Here is an 18,664-nt window from a genome sequence, read left to right as displayed (position 1 = left end):
GGTATACTCACCTGTAAGACTGAATCTAGGGAATTTTGATACGGGAGTATATTCTGAGGTGGGACACGCGAATAAGTTTAAGTCCTTAAAACACTAATTCGTATCTCGAATTAATTGAAACTTGTGTAGAAGTTTAAGTGGACAACAATACTGACAATCAGAAGTGAATTTGTTTAAGACTTAAAGTTAATTCAAGATCAACGGTGTTAGTGATTTGTCTCATAAACTGATATGATCCTCTTACACAAACTCACAAAAATATTGTCTGTAAATATTTCTTTATTACATTTTAACACACTAAAAATCTTTAAAAAAAAACCAAAAAGAGTATGTTTTAGCATAAAATTTTGAAAAATCAAAAAGATTTTATTTCATCTTATTTTCGACAACTGATGTTGAAAAGCTGATTTTCAAAATTCCGAGTGCTAAACATGATGAACGACAACAATGGTTGGGAGAGTTTGTTTGAAATGAGAAATGATTTTGAAATGATTAAATGGTTCATTAATTTGAAATCAAAATTTGAATGTTACGAATACAAGTAGTTAAGAAGAGATCATAAATGAGAGATCATGTTGATTCGAGAATGTTTCAAGGAGTTTCTATAAATGTTTTTAAAATGAAAAACCTTATGTTTTGGGTAGAGTATGTGTAGGTAAAAAGCTTTGAAAGAACTACGTTTCGACTCCTGAGGATTTTCCGCATAAGCGTATGCATATTAGAGCCAGGTTTCCGATTCAAAGCTTGAAGATAATGAATTCCAGACTGCGATCCCAACTTATCGAAAGGGGGAGTCTGAAGACATAAGAGCCAGATTCAGATCTTGGAATAGCGTTCGAGATAGAAGCTGTTGATACTGATGAGGTTAAGGAATCAAGAGATCTGATCAAGAGAATTTGAAGAGTCAGGTTAAGATTCTAGAAGAGAAGATAGAGATTGATGAGGATGCTTACAGAGAAAGATACTTTGGAAAGAGCGAGAAGACCGATCAATACTGAAGACTCAATACACTGAAGACTCGTCAACATCCAAGGGGGAGTTTGTTAGTGCATATGTCTGTTGACTTCGTCTTATGTCTTGTATCGAGTCATGTAATATAATAGATAGACCAGGACATGTTGTTCGAAAGAAACAGGAAACAGACCTGAACCAGCCACCCCTCACGAAGTGGCTGACCAAGTTCGTGATGTCTGGCCAGAAAGCATGAAATGCCAGAAAGCATGAAATGGTTCGTGGGGTCTAGCATTCCTATAAATAGGTGGTCTTAGGTCTTCATTTGTAACTTTGTGATTCCAGAGACGAAGTGCTGCCAAAGTGTCGTACGGTCTGTAAACACTATCAAATCAATACAATCGACAGTTAAAGTGATTCTAAGTGTGAATCTAGCTGATATAACATCAATACATCTGATTCCGCCTTTCATATTGATCGAGAACTCTTCTAAACGACTCGTTTGATCGAATCCCGATCCTACAAAAATACACACACATGAAGTTCATACTTAACACATTAACACAAAATGGTTTTTACATGATTAACAGTTTCTACAAAACATGATTTCTGAACTTCAACCTTTAACAAAAGTAGATTCATCAAATCACAGAAATCAACAGCTATAATTCTTATATCCGAACTTAAACTCTAGTTAACAAAACTCGACATGAATGCACGATGTGTAAACCTACTTAACAGAATGCAAGCATCAAATCGAAGAACAGGTTCAGTATAAGAAATTATCTGGAAAAAGTAACTACCTAATTAGTGAGAAGAGGCGAGGAAATCGAACAGTTGCTTCCAAGTCGCACAGGAGCTTCACTTGTTCGATTTTGTTGTTCACATCGATTTTTCGAATTTTGTTCTTCACAGTAGACGTGAGGAAGAATGGCTTAACATGGTGGCATCATCACTGTCATTTCTCTTAGAATGGCTTATTATATATGTTGAATTTTGGGTGAAACAGGGATTTGGGGATTAAGGTTTTTGGTAAAAGAGAGACTGAGTAGGTTTGTTGAAGCAGAGAACATGGTTGGGGATGGAAGAAATGGAGGGGATAAAGGGGTGAAAAGGTTGGTCACGTAAAGTAATTAAAGTGTGATTTGAACATTATTTTGAATGTTAAAAATATAATGATCATCGAATTTGATGATAATATTATCCATGATCTCATTCGGTCATGTAGGCTAGAAGGCTTGGACATATGTCCTTCACCTTTTGATCAATGTGATTCCTTATTGCCACATTGCCAGAAGTACAAACATTACATTGAATGTTAATACAGAATGAATGTCTTAATGGTTTGATTATATATACACCCTAGGTTAGAATCTCGTGTATTACACGGGTTAAATAAATGTAATTTTATATATTAAATAATAAAAAGTTATATCTTTATGAACCCCGTATATTGTACGGGTTAAATAAATGTAATTTTATATATCAAATAATAAAAAATAGTTATATCTTTAAAAACCATGTGTATTACACAGATTATATAAATGTAATTTTGTATACTAAATACTAAAAACGTCGTATCTTTAAAAAAACTCGTGTATAATCAAGTTGAATAAATCTACCAAATAATAAAAATATTACATCCTTAAAAACCTCGTATGTTACACGTGTTGAATAGATCTAAAAAAGAGTTATATCTTTAAAAACCATGTGTATTACACATATTAAATAAATGTGATTTTGTATATTAAATACTAAAAATGTCGTATCTTTAAAAACTTTTGTATAGTCGGGTTAAAAATCTACCAAATAATAAAAAAGTTATATCCTTAAAAACCCTGTGTATTACACGTGTTGAATAAATTTAATTTTACATAGCAAATGATAAAAAGTTATATTTTTAAAAACTTCGTGTATTACACGTGTTTTATAAATGTAACTGTGTATAGTAAATAATAAAAAAAGTTATATTTTTGAAAACCCCGCGTTTTACATGAGTTGAATAAATATAATTTTGTATACCGATTAATAAAAAAATTATATTTTTAATAAATTAGGATAACATTTAATGTTAATTTATTGTTTACATATTTAATATAAGATAAGTAGGAAAGAGAGGTATTTGTTTTAAAAATAAATTAACAATTTAGATTTGATGATAATATTTTATTAAAGTATGATAAGATTTAATATTAATTTATTATTTATTTATTTAGTTAATATAAGATAAGTATAGATTTGATAATACCGTCTATGAATGACATGTGTCCAAACCTTGGTTTCTTTTATTATAGTAGATAGATTGAGGTTCCTGTAAAAAAAGACCAAAAGTGTGAGAAGGGTAAGAAAGAATCTCAGCCATTAGATCTTTTGATCTAATGGTTGAGATCAATAAGGACCAAATTGTAAAATGTTTTTATTAGTTTGGACTGATTTGAAAACTGTATGGGCAATTGTGTCTTTTATATCCACCTGAAAATAGGAAACTGTAAATCAATTCCCTAAAATTACGAATTCTCTTTCTTCTTTCAGAATTCAAATTCTCCTCCACCTTCTTCCATAATTCGAATCGTCATCATCAATAATCCATCTCGATTCTTCATCATCATCATCATCATCATCAGTTTACATCTCAAATCATCATCATCATCATCATCGATATAGCAGCATCGACATCTCCGAATCAGACCTGCTAGACACCACCAAACAACTATCGCAAGCCACCCACCTGCTCTGATCGGTTCCCACCGAGAACCACTCAAGTTGTCGCACCTCTGCCACCGGTCTGACCACTCTCCATCGTATCGTTGCTGTTTCGGACGCCCACCATTACGGGGTTATAGTGTTATACAGTGTTATAATAGGGTAATATGGTGTTATATATTATTCATAGTGTGTAGTGCTATATCTCTTTTGTAGTGTTATGTACTTATTACATTGTTATGAACTATTGAACGGTATTGTGCAGTGTCTTTAATAGTGTTATATATTATTAAATGGTGTTATATACTTATTGAATGGTGTTATATATGTGCTGAATGATGATTTTGCAGTGTTAATCGTAGTGTTTTTATAGAGATCTTTAAAATGGTGTTATATACTTATCGAATGGTGTTATATACTTATTGAATGGTGTTATATACGTGTTGAATGGTAGTTGCAGTGTTATTCGTAGTGTTTTATTAGAGATCTTTAAAATGGTGTTATATACATATTGAAGGGTGTTATATACTTATTTAATGGTGTTATATAATTATTGAATGGTGTTACATACGTGTTGAATGGTGTTTGCAGTGTTATTCGTAGTGTTTTATAGAGATCTTTAAGAAACGTATTCCTATAAATTAGGGTGGCGGTTATGGAAGGTTTTGAATTAATTGAATCAGTGATAAAATTACTTGTTTACCCTTTTGAATTAATTTAGATTTAGGACACATGTCACCTCCACAATGTTTCTTACACTTCTCACACTTTTAACCTTTTTTACAATAACCTTACCCTATATATATATATATATATATATATATATATATATATATAAAGGGTTAGGTTAACGTACAAATGCCCTTATCCTACATTACGTACGCGATCATCTCAGCCGTCAGATCTTCATCCCACATTGAAATCGCATGTTGATTTTTTGTAACAATTTCGCGTGTTGGTTTTTTAACATGCGATTTCATTAAAATTACCACATGCGAAATTGTTACAAAAAACCAACATGCGATTTCATCAAAATTATCACATGCGAAATTGTTACAAAAAAACATGTGATTTCATCCTGCTATTTTATAACATGCGAATTCACCATCGCGTACATAGCGTATGTTAAGCCATTTTGTATAGTACACTTTCTCTCTCTCTCTCTCTCTCTCTATATATATATATATATATATATATAGATATATATATATATATATATAGATATATATCATTATCCGTAATCTCATTGGACCATAGGAATAAGATTTGGGCATATGCCCTCCACCTCTTTGGTCAGTGTGATTCCTCATTGCCACACTGCCATTTATCATTGTCAATCATGTAGGCTTACCATATGGGCTGACTCAACCATTAAGAAGATCTTGTTGAAATTTTGAGTAGATCGATAAGGTTCGAATTAAAATCGAGACGATCGCTTGAAAATGATGAAATGAATATATATATATATATATATGTATATATATATATATAAGATAATTTTGTAATTATCATTGGAAAAGGAAAATTTCAATACTTGTCCTCATAGGGACTTTTGAAATGAAATACAATGCTAGTCCACATAGGGACTTTGAAAGAAATTACAACGATATGTCCACATAGGGACTTTTGAAATAAAACAAAATGACTAGTCCAACATGGACTTCTGGAAATTAAATTACAATAAAATATAAAATACAATCTTCATTCATCCTTCTTTCGTTTAATTATCTTGGAAAACTTCTTGAAGATCTTGCTTGTCCTCCTTTCGTTCTTTTTAGCTTGTCGTTGAATCTGTTCTGGTCGTTCTAAGGCTTGATTAATAGCCTCAATTTGTTGTGGTGGTTGTGGTTGTGGAACAATCGGGTACTAGTATCCATAAATAGGATATCCAGCATTTGGATAAGTGGGAGCAAATGGTGATGGATAAAGTGCATTATGAACAACCGCTTGTAGGTAAGGGTTGTATGACTGAGCTGGATAATTATAATCCATAGGAGCTGCCGAAAAAGAAGTAACATATCCAGTTATATCTGGATATGTAGGAATAGGGTTATTAAAATCCAAAGGTGGTTGTTGGGGTGGTTCAACAACTAGTTCAGTATTAGAGGGTTCACCCATTTGTGGGTCCTCTGGGATAGAAGGATAAGTTGGAGGAATAGGTGGAAGCGATCCCGACCATTACCCTGCACACACCGATATACGTCCACCACGAGGCTTCCTCGGTTGTGGTGGTTGAGGCTACTGCTCCGCAGGCTCCGTTGGTTCATCCCCCTATGGAGGTGGCGGATATGGTGGCGTGTTAACAAAGGTAAATTGATTAAAATATTGGTCCCATTCATCGGGACCCTGATAAGGAGATCCTGCCTAAGATGCAGTATCACTTGAAAGTTCGATTGGATGCATGTTGGATCCAGATGGTGGCATCTCCAGATCAGAAGCATTGTCCTGTTGGTTTTGGCTAATGGGTGGTGTATATATAAACTGATTAGGGTTAAATGTGTCATGATGAGAATGTGAACGGGAATGATGAGAATGGTGTGAGACAGAATGTCTCGCAGGCTGTGACGAGTGAGGCTCGTTCGAGTACTGCGGGTGGTCCGAACTATGGGACTAAGATGGAATCTGTCTTGACGGTCCTCCCCTGATGGGACCTTTTCCTCGTCCTCTAATTCTTGGCGGCATATTACCTGTTAAATATCAAAAACAACAAATATATAACTTAAATAGATATGAGTGATCCTAGGTCAATGCCTAGGCTCGAAAAAGTCTAAGGATTATGTTAGTTTGATATTTGAGATTAAACACAAAAGGCTAGTGTTTAATTCACTCAATTGTTGGCTCTAATACCAACTTGTCACACCCTGATTTCCCGGCGGGCGCGGACTTGGGGTTATTTGTGACAAATTGATATAGATATTCACAATAACACAGCGGAAGTCTTGGGAGTTTAAAATAATTATTATAAATTACAAATGTCCAAAAGTTCAAATATTATACAGACCGAAATTGTATAAAAGATCCATAGGCGGATCGAATAATAAAAGATTATATAAAGACCACTAGGATTCTTGCATGGAGTTGCAAATTCCACTTAGGTAAGTACTAGGCAGCTTCCAGCCTATTTACGTTCTTTGCAACCTGCGCTTAGTCTTTTGAAGATATGTCAGGTTACACTAGTAAATACTAATAACCGACACATTCTGAAAATTTTTCAAAATTATTTTTATGTACACTATGGCACATATATTTTCATAAATAACTTGGAAGAAACTATTTCTCTTCTTATCAGTATTACATGCTTGTAATTACATATGGGGCCCGGAAACTATGTTGAGATCATGATTAACTGACATACCACTTTAATACCCTTATTGGGCAAACCCATATTGGGTTATAAAAATATTTTGTTATAGTATTAGCATCTGTCAAGTGTATGCCTACACCCCGTGCTTAGGTCGGGGCCATTTGTAATTAAATGAGCTGAGGATATCCACGACACGGTTGCATTAACCCCCAATGTTTAGGTTATCAAGTAGTACAAATTAAAACGGATTATTTAGATTCTTGAACACATAGGTTATTGATCCCATACCCGACCGAGCGGTAATAATTTACCGTATCCCAAGCCCGTATAGAGAAAATAGGTCAAGAGTAGTTACCTACCTTAAATCTTTACTATCCAACGATAAATATGTCACACCCTGACTTTTGCGGAAGCGTGTTACGTGTGACTTGCTTAATATCATTGCATTCAATTATATTAAACGACTAAATGATAGAAACCATGATGTTCATCCATTTAAAAGTTTCAAAACATTACAACCAACATTGTTTAATAGAAATCCAAGACTTCAAATTCATAATACAAACCATCCAAATTGTTTAAAGATCCATAAGGACTTGACACGATACAACGATAAAACAAGGCTTTGAAATGTATGTCTTATCCAGGATAAGACATCCATTCCAAACCCTACAAAAGATGGGATGACATCATTTATTGTAGACAATACAGTAGAAACTCGATAAATTAATACTCGATTATTTAATAAACTCCCTAAGATAATATTTTTTTCCGGTCCCGACTCGGGGATAGGGTGCTAAATTAATAATTCGCTAAAATTATAAGATAATACATTTTTGATAATTTCTTTAGACCCCATATAAAATATAAATTAATAATTCCTTATATATAGCATATTACATGAATGATTTATGAAGGTTTCTTGAAAAATGACTCAATTGTCTTTTGTTTTTTGTTGAAATCAATTTCCCCTTGAATCTCGTCTCTAATTTTCCTTAGCATGGTAAGAACTTCTGGTGTTGTTTTCTCATAGTTCAACAAGAACTTCTGGAGTATCCACTGGATATATATCTTTCATGAACTTTTTCGCCTTCTCGATGATTAGTTCACCTGTCATATTCACATGTTCTTGATATTGAAGAATCCATTCATAGAGAGATTTTTCTAGGTCAGGAAATTTTGCCGGTTTGTGTCGCTTAACATCGCGTCTTTCGGGAGCAAGTGAGAGATACTCTAAAGACCGCTTAACTGTATTCGATATAGTCGCTTGACTCACCTGCAAACTATAGTTACTATGAACCCATTCTTGCAATTGCTTTTGAGTGAGACTTGGATTATCCTTGTTGTGCTTGCATAATGCTCTTCGAATCTTGTCTGTTGTTGTTGTTTTTTTCACACCTTTAAGATGGGAAGCGATGTTGTGTGTATGATTTGTTTGTGTTAACCTATTTTGATCTTGTATTTATATAGAAAATATTTTTAATATCCATAAAGTGATACATTGAACACAAGAAGCATAATAAGGTGGGAGATTGAAGGTTTCTTTCAAATTGGGCCGTTCATTTGATATACATGCATTATACATATATACAAAAACCAACTGACGCCTTTTCATGAGATTGTTTATTATAAAATTCAAGGTTGCGACTTCTCTCAAAACTATTTAGCGCCTTTTCATGAGCACGTCAAGGGTTGTGACCTCTCTTATAACCATTTGACTCCTGAACGGTTATTCTTTTGGTGCCTTTTCATGATTTCCTTTATGAACAAAACACACGGGCATGTCCTCTCCCTCATAACCACCAAAAACTGTCAACCATCACACATATAAATCTTTCACACCCACAAATCTGTTTTTTTTTTTTTTTTAATATTAATAGCAACTCAAGTCCCCTATCACAATAATCTGTTGTTGTTGATGATTTACAACCATAATTGCTTTGTGTACAAGCATTTTCATGTCCGCATACTACGATGGTTGGATTGAACAATGGCCGTCAAGTCGGAGTCGTCGAGTGCTGGAGGTGAGGTTTCGTCGGAAAGGGGCGCATAATCGGTGGTAGTCTTGGTGACGTGAAGCCGTGAAGGCGAAACGGTGGCGTGGGCGTTTGTAACCGGAATGTTCAGGGGGATTTGGTGAGTAAAAATTACTAACGGCATATTTGCCTCTGCAAAATTTGAAATTTTTAGCAACCAGTTTTTGTTTTTTTTTAATCTGTTTCTGCAACCAGTTTATATTACTTTGCGCCTATTTGAGTTTTCTTCATTGATATTATATAATTATGAACATGAATCATTAGAATAATATTTAAGCCCAAGAAAATCTTAAAATGTAGAATTTAAGCATGCGGACTTTTATCATTTTATACCTGTATTTCATTATTTTATCTCTTTTCCATTTAATTAGGTTTTGCTATTGTTGAATTGACATGTTAATTTTGAGTTGGAAAAAAATTTACTTTTTATCGATAATTAGAGTGAGATTGAATGTTTTAATGAAGTTATGTTTAACTTTGCAAAAGATGCAATCTAATTTGTTGTTTTTATCAGGTTATGTTTAATGTTTCACTTTGCAAGATGTAATCTAATCTGTATGTTGTTTTATTATAAGGTTATTATGTTCAAATTTGCAAAACTGTGTCTGCTTAATAATTAAATCAAACTTAGGCCTTAAAAATGAGATAGAAAATATATAATAGGATATGCGTATGTTAAGAATAGATTTATTTATTATTCCCTAAATATCTCTTTTGATTGTTGTATATTCTTTCTCTAAATGTTGTGTATTCTCTCTCTAAATATGAGATATTATAAATGATTGAATGAGAGATCGAAACATTGGAAAATGATATTCCTTTTAATATAGAAAACCCATAACCGGAATCCTATTTCTTAAAAATTATATTTGTAATTCCTAACATTAAAAAAAAGTTACCAGTTTTTTTTTTTTTTTTTTTATTCTGGATGCGAAATCTTTTGTTACAGTAATTTTAATGATTTATTAATTGCACCTTAAAACTATTTGTGTAATTCTTTAATTATATGTTATGTGAAAAAAATTAAAATTTTAAAACCTGTGTCATTTTACTTTTTTCAATAATATAATTGGCTTCGCATCGAACTCTTTGTATCATCTCATTATTGTTTAATTAATTATTATCGGTTGTGAAAATGTTAAACTTCTTATCCTTATTTTGATATCATTAATTCACATCTCATAGTAAAGTAACACTTCCGACTCTTTATCTATTAAATATATCTAAGGATGTCTGGAGTGGGCAGCAAACCCACTCGGCAAAGTGGTTTACCGCGCGGTAACACCGCCGCCGGTGGGTTTTGCCGATCGGCAAACTTGGAGAGGCGGTGAACCTTCACCGAAGCGGGGAAAGGGAGGGAAGGAGAGATAGAGGGGGTGTGTGTGGTGGGGTCCATGTCATCTCAACCGATCATATCTTTTTCCTTTTTTTATAAATAGTTTACAAATTCATACAGTGTCTAACCATTGCCAACACTTTTGAACATAGTTTAAACAATTAAGGTTGAATGACATGACACGCTCTTATTGGTTGATTTTAAAGTTTACCACTTTTAAGTGTCTAACCACTCACTACACCCTAACATACTAAATTACAAACTGTCACTAATCTTTTAAAATTGGAGATATGTGTATGACCCTATGTAGTGACATAACTAAACCATTTAAAAATATGTTGCTATCTGAAGGCCACGTTAATAATACACCCTTCTTAGTTCTTCAAATTCCCTTTGCGAATCAAAACCAAAGCAGCATTCACATTCAACACCAAAGTTAACATCTTGAAATTTTGTGCAATCGATTCAAGCATATGCTTTTTCAATATTTAACATTTTTTCCTCCCTTAATCGCAAGTAGGATAATAATTCTGATCCAGTCGCTTATATGCAAGCAATTACCTTTTTTAATTAGTCACTAAACTAAAGCATTTTTGCGTCTACCATTAAAACTTTCATAATCAACAACCCGCCGCAACGCGCGAGGTGGAGTCAACTCGTTGTATACAATAATTAAGTGGAAGCTTGAAAGGTGTTTGTAAACTAAGTATTCTACTATAAATTAATAGAATATTAATTAATATATAAATTAATAATTATCAATTTATCGATTAATTAATAACTCTTTTAATTAATAAATTTTGGTGGTCCCAAGTGTATTATTTTATAGAGTTTCTACTGTACTTGAAAACCTTCAACGCCCACCAGATCCATAATCATCATCATCATCATCATCATCATCATCATCATCATCATCATCATCATCATCATCATCATACTCAGTAAATCCCACCAATAGCAAAGCCAAGGTAGGGTCTGAGGAGGGTAGATGTAGACAGCCTTACCTCTACCCATAGGAATAGAGAGACTGCTTCCAGTGAGACCCCTGGCTCGATTGTAGTTTTGTATCAAGCCTTGGACCTAAGACACATAACACTCAAACAATCGGGACAGAGACTGATTGGTGCATGTACCCCCGTGTCTTTCAGCTATCAATGTTACCACATGATGTATGATTAACCATCCGCCGCTTTTAATGTTATTTTCACGAGATTAGTAAAATAACGTTAAAATTAGTACCATTTCACTTTTGCCCCCCCAAGCGCCCACACATATATATATTATATGTGCACACCGCAAGCGGGGCATCCACCAGATCCATAATCAATTTCCTGAAATACATGTAGTTTGAAAACATCAACAAAAGTTGAGCGAGTTCATGTGTTTTGTATGTGAGCTCGTAATAAACTTTGTAACCATAGTATGAATGTGTTTGTAAACCGGTATGAAAGCGTCTATGAACAGATCAATTAATGTGTAGCTAATACATTAATATGTGTGCAATGGTGTAGGAAGGCTCAACCCTTTTATGCGTATTTCGTACCGGGCCATCTGACGAGAACGACATAGTCACCATATGGTCCAACCCGTGGGCTCATGGGTGGGGCTCACAACACCCAATAGATCTATCACTCATGCCCCTCGGTCCTTATACAAGGATTAATGGTCTTAAGTTAATCGCCTACCCAGTCACATGATCTAACAGTTCATTCCTTAGCTAACCATACCATTTGTAATCATCAAAACATTTGTAACATATATTTCACCCCCGAAGTTATAAAACTGAAATAGTTAAAAGAAGAGGGGGACATGAACTCACAAGCTTGCGTCTCGAAATCCGGTGTAACTCAAGGCTGCCTCTCGATCGCACGACTACCTACAAACGCGCTATGGTTTATTAGATGGATGGATCGTGTCTTGACTTTTAGTCTTTATTAGTATCTTTGAGTTACATTTCTTTGTGTCATAATATTATTCCAAAGTATATAATTATTTGTTAAAATAATAATATTTTAACTTAAATTATATTTATTATTTATTAGAATATTTGTTAAAATAGTATATTCTAACTTGTTACATCATGTATGTATACATGTATATCCTTCCCCAAGAATGGGTATTCTTACACTTGTGTATTTTTGCCAAGTATTGGTGGCGTATTCCGGTGTATTTATATGTACGAGAATACGTATTTTTATTGTATTTATTAAGTATTCTTATACTTAATTTTTGTATTTATTTTTCCGGAATATTATTTTCAATAAAAATCACCAATATGTATAATCTTAAAATATATATATTTTTTAAGAAAAACTTTTATAGAAAATTACCTATAACTTTTCCCTTGGCAAAAAATAATTGTATTTTTATATAAACTCCAAAAATAATATATTTTTGAGATTAACTTAGAAAATATATATAAATCAATTTTCCACCCCAAAAATAATATATTCTAAATTTATTAAAGAAAATATATATTTTCTCCCAAAAATATTATATTTTCTATTTGTTCAAGTAAACATATATATTTTTCTTTATCCAAAAATAATATGTTTTCTCCTTGGAAAAAATATGACATATTTTGTAATAATTATAAAAAAAATCATATTTTTCGTTTTCTTGGTTTCCAAAATACCATTTTATTCACTTGTCAATATATATATATATATATATATATATATATATATGAACTCCACTTCCGGAATGTTTATGTAGCTTATGTTTCTTGTTCGGTTTGACCAAATTTTGGGTATAAATTATATATTTATTTTTCTTGGAATTTTGGTAATATTTGGTGTTAAAATTTTTGGTATTTTGGTAAGTTATATTATTTCAAGTCCTAAAATAATATAAAATACACATAATATACAAGTAATCACACCAATTGTGACATCTACATATATATTTTCCTAAGTACATATTTAGTCACTTTTATTTATCAAAAACCAACCTCCATTATTTATAATTTTTGTAACAAAAATTATGGCAAATTTTATATGAAAAATCATGGTTAAAATACACTTGGAAACACTTGTTTAAAAATTATTTTTCTAAGCGTTTAATTTTTAGAAAAATTTTGCCATAGTTTCCCCTTAAAAATGGAGATTTCCATGCTTTCAAAGCATATCAATTTCTTTTAAAAAATCATCACAAATCATCAACAAGTCATACAATACTTACCAAGTGCCAAAATCATGCATTTTACATTACTTCATGAACTTGAAAGTTTATAAAAACTTGTAGTAACTTACCATGTTAATTAGTAGACTTAGTTACCCTTTAAAGTGTGGTTATTTTTTTAAAAACATCATCCTTGAAGATTTTAGATCTTCACAACTTGTAAAAAGATTTTCCAAAAATATTTCTTCTTGAACTTTTTTTGTTATTTACATGTTTCTACACTTCATTAATCACTAAAAATGTGATTAATTTCTTTAAAAAGCATGGTTAAGTAAATCTTATAATTTAACTTGGTTTCTTGAGAAAACTATCTTTAGACTTATCCATGATCAAGAATTATATTATGTTTAGACCATAATCATTCATAAAACCATCTTTGTTTTCAAGTTCATCATGAACATAAAGGATGTTCATCTTGGTTTTTCACAAGATCATCCTTTCATCTTGCTAGATCATGTGTATAATCACAATCTTGCAAGTTCCATATGATGTTTAACATCATAATTGTGACACCCGACTTTTCAGGCCGTAACATACGATAGTGATATGTGTAGTGAACATATAAAAAGGTTGTTTGTGACTGATTGTGATATTTATGTATGATATTTGATGTGTTGGTAAATTCAAGCGTTTATAAAAATTATGTTGGCAACGATAAAATAAACGCTTATCGCATAACGATTAAAATGCGAAACGAACGTCGGTGACCACCCGATCAATGTTAAAATCCTAAAAATATTCTGTTATGATTAGAATAGTAATTTTAATCATATCCATGAGGAAAAATAAATTAAACACTAAGAAACTCTACTTTTCGAGTTTGAGCGCGTACCATGCGATACTGCGCGTATTAGACAAAATACTGTCAACGCAGCCAGTCAAGGCAACTGGTAATTATTTCGGTAATAATTTTATGTGATTATTTTTATAGAATGATAAAAGTAATTTAAAACGCACTAAAACGGGATTAAAACACTAGATAAAATACCCGGTATTCAACAAAATACCTGATTTTAACTCAAATTTACATATATGAGTGTATATGTATATAATGTATGTGAGAGGGGATGTATGTGGCGGCACCATGGGCTGCCCAAATGCTCTTGATTCTTGCATTATGGACACTTGTCATTGCCTAGAGAATGATGGTGATGATTATGCTTAACAGACCTTCCATACATTCTCACAATTCCAAGAAATCCATCTCAAAATCACATACACTCTCTCTCTCCTTAAGCATCTCGGCCGAACACCCCCTTACACACACATTTAAAATTTTCAAACTAATTCATGAAGATTCAAAGGCATTACAAGGTGATTTCAAGCTTGTACGAAGGTTTAGAGGTGATTTCAAGTAGGTTCAAGCAAGAACAAGGCCTTATATCATCGTCTTTTCAAAAACCTACTAAGAAATCTTGAAGGTATAAACTTATAAAAACCACATTCTTGATTTTTTTATAATGATAGAGATGTTGGAAAGTTTCTCTTGTTCTTGAATCTAAACATTAACTTGAAAACTACAAACAAATGAGTTTTGAATAAAACAAAAATGGGTGTATGCATGTATGTATATATGGCCGAGAATGTGTGTATGTATGTGTATATGTTGTATTTTGATTTTGATTAAAGATTTCTTGATTTATTTGATCCCTTGAGAAGTATGATGCATGAAGGAATTTTTAGTTGTCATACAAGAATGTTCTAAAAGATCTAAGATTTGAAAGTGATGTGTTGAAAAGTAAATTTTTGGAAGTATATATATGTATGTATTTCGTATATATGCATGAATATATGTATGCATGCACATAAAAGTTGTCATATAATCTTAAATGTGAAAGATCTAAGCATGAATAAATATGAATGATTTGAATGATCATGATGATATGTGTAATATTTGTAACAACATGATGCTAGTGAATTTTAGAGTATGATTAGATCATAAGTGATGATAATTATGTTGTATGAGTGCATTAGATGCTCATGTGTGTAAAATGCAACATATAAATTACATCAAATGAGGCATAAAACTAACCCTTTTTTAGTACTAATGTTGGAAAAAATCAGTTGTAATCAGATTATAAACACTAAAATAAAGTTATTTTAAAGTGTTTAGTGACATATAACTTTGTCATGATGATTACTAGTCTTGCATGTTGTACTTGGTGCTTTAGAAGTTGTAAAATACGTGAAATCGCATGATTTATGTGACTTACACAAAAACTGCACTAACCTAATTATAACCATTATTTTAATCAGTAAATAACATGTATTGTGTTAAAGTATCAAGTCGTTTTGAGTTGGGATGATTATAGTAATGTTTAACGCAAAACTATGCGTTAAAACGGTCAAAAATCGGTTTTCGTATGATTTTTATAAAACTGATTTAGATCAGTAAGTAAACTGATATTTTTAGTTTAAAAACACGTATTTTAACTAATTTTAAGTTTACTTGGTGTTTGGTTGGTCATATGTGACTTCCGACGCCCAAAAATGTTACCGAATCGCTAAAATACGCATTTTTCAATGAACACTAGTATGGGTAATTTTTGGGTGAACCTTATGTGTTAAGATGTGTTATGTAATTTAAACATGTGAATGTGAAAATATGTGAAGTTTTAACATGATTTAGATTATGCATGTATATTGTGCGTTATAGGCGATAGAAACGGTAAAAATCGCGTTAAATGTGTAACTTTTTTGTCGAGCATGAAAATTGGTACATATAAGATATTTTATGTATACTTGCCTTAAAAATGACAAAATAGATAAGTTAACAAAATTACGCGTGTTTCGATAATAATTCATGTGAACGTTTATGCATATATATTACGACGCGTAAATCGTAGATATATTACGTGTAAACGGGAGTGTTAATGGATTTACATGATAACGGTCACCACTAAAATCGTTCAAATCGCAAAATCTTAAATATATATATATATATATATATATATATATGTATATGTATATGTATAGGGTAAGGTTCATGCGAGAACCACCTTTATTGCGAGAACCGCGAGAACCAATGTGAACACAACCTAAAATAGCTAAAAAATCAAACCCCCACCCCCCCCCCCTCCGCGCCCATGCTAAATGCTAAAAACTAAAACCCCCAAAAAACCTAAAAAAACCTAACCCCCCCCCCAAAAAAAAAAAAACCTAAACCCCCCCCCCCCAAGCTAAAATGCTAAAAACTAAACTGTTGGTGCAGTTGTCTGTCGACTTCATCTTAGTTCGAGTCTTGCATTACACAGGGCACGGAGTTCAAGAAATGGGTCAATACAGTTAATTCCGCATGAACAGAACTAATTTCGCATGAAGTTTCATTTAGTAATTCTGTACGGAATTAGTCTGTAATTCCGTTTGACTTGTAATTTCGCATGTATGTATCTCGTGTGAGTGTGATTCGTGCGGAATTAGATAGGCTATAAATAGATGTGATTTCGTTTCAGTTGGTACGAAATTACTTTGGGGTTTTTCGACGGCGAAGCTCTGTCGAAGTGTCTTCAGATCTGTAATCATTTCAGAATCAATACAAAGACAGTTATTAGTGTAAATCTAGCTGAATTCAACTCATTATGTCTGTTTCCGCCTTTCATTCTGAGTAGGACACCTCTGATCGACTCATCTCGGGTCCGACAACGATCCTACAAGTGGTATCAGAGCTCAGGAGGAGGAGTTCTGCAGATTTCAGCTTGATTTCATCTCATTTTCTTACTTCTACATCTTCTTTTATCAATTGAACAAGTTTGAATGGTTAAAATTATCTGAATTTCACATATAACATGCAAAACAGTGTTTTAACAAAGCCTTGAGAGATTTGGACCATAATTCAATCAAAAACTTACAAAATCTGTAATTTCGCATGAAAATATGTTCGAATTAATGACATCAGCATTAATTCCGTTTGAAATTGTTCATTAATTTCGTACGAAATTACATAATTGGATAATCTCGTTTGAAAAATTTTGCTAATTCCGCACGGAATTAGTAATTTCGCTCCAAAGGTCTTAATTCCGTTTGAACTGATATCTAATTTCGCATGAAATTAGGTATTTTCGTTTGAAGTATATAATTTCGCTTGAACCTTTAATTCCATTTGAAAGTTGTGTGCAGGTAATTTCGCTTGAAAGCAGTAATTTCGTTTGAAAGTGCTGATTTTGGAAAACGTGTTACCGAATCATGGAAGAAGAGTTTTATAATGCGTTTGTTTCATCCCCGACTACTCCGGCTGCTATTGCTCAAAGCATGAACATGGAGAATGAAACCGGAACTTTGCAAAAGCCCCCGAAGCTTATGGGAATCGAGGAATATTATGGATGGAAAGGTCGATTCGAAAACTAGGTACAAGCCAATCATTTGAGGTCTTGGGAATGTATCGAGAAAAAGTATGTTAGACCACGTACTGAGTTGGGAGTCACAAAAGCTATTTCTTAACTGAATGATAAAGAACATGACATGTATAAAGCAGAAAAGATGATGATCAGTCTTCTACAACAAGCTGTAAAGGAAGACATTTTTATCTTGCTTCAACATGATAACACTACGCGTTCAATCTGGGATGCTTTGAAGGTTAAATTCGAGGGTAGTGAGAAAATGATTAAGAGCAAGAAAGCACTACTAAAGAAAGAATTCGATTTGTTTTCAAGCTTGGCAGGAGAAACATCAAAGAAGCTGATTGAAAGATATTGCCACTTAGTTCGATCTATGTCTTTGTTGGGAATAGAGAAAACTCAAGATGAGTGGGTCGACAAGTTAGCTGATGCTTTACCTCAAAAAGAGTGGGGTACATTTTTGATGATCTTAAAGAACACTGGGGAATATGATGGATTAACTATTTCACAGTTCATTTAAAAGATTGAAAGTTAGGATCTTGAACAGCAAAAGATTGCAAGGATGAACAATCCTAGTAATCAACAAGATGTGAAAATGTATTACAAAGGCAGTGTTCAAGAGGTTGAAATGAGTCCGAAAATCCAAACCGCTTTTAGTGCTAGAAATTCATCTGATTCAGTTAATCAAAGTCCAAACAGCGGTAATGGAATTTCTTCATATCCAAGTGTGAATCCAAAGAGTTCAACTTCAAGCTTTCAGCATCAAAGTTCAAAAACTGGAAATGGTTGTGTGATACAGTGCAACATTGCATTGAATCTC

The sequence above is a fragment of the Helianthus annuus genome, chromosome 15 (genome assembly GCF_002127325.2).
Source record: "Helianthus annuus cultivar XRQ/B chromosome 15, HanXRQr2.0-SUNRISE, whole genome shotgun sequence".
Classification (NCBI taxonomy): Eukaryota; Viridiplantae; Streptophyta; class Magnoliopsida; order Asterales; family Asteraceae; genus Helianthus; species Helianthus annuus.
This window is presented reverse-complemented; position numbering follows the sequence as displayed.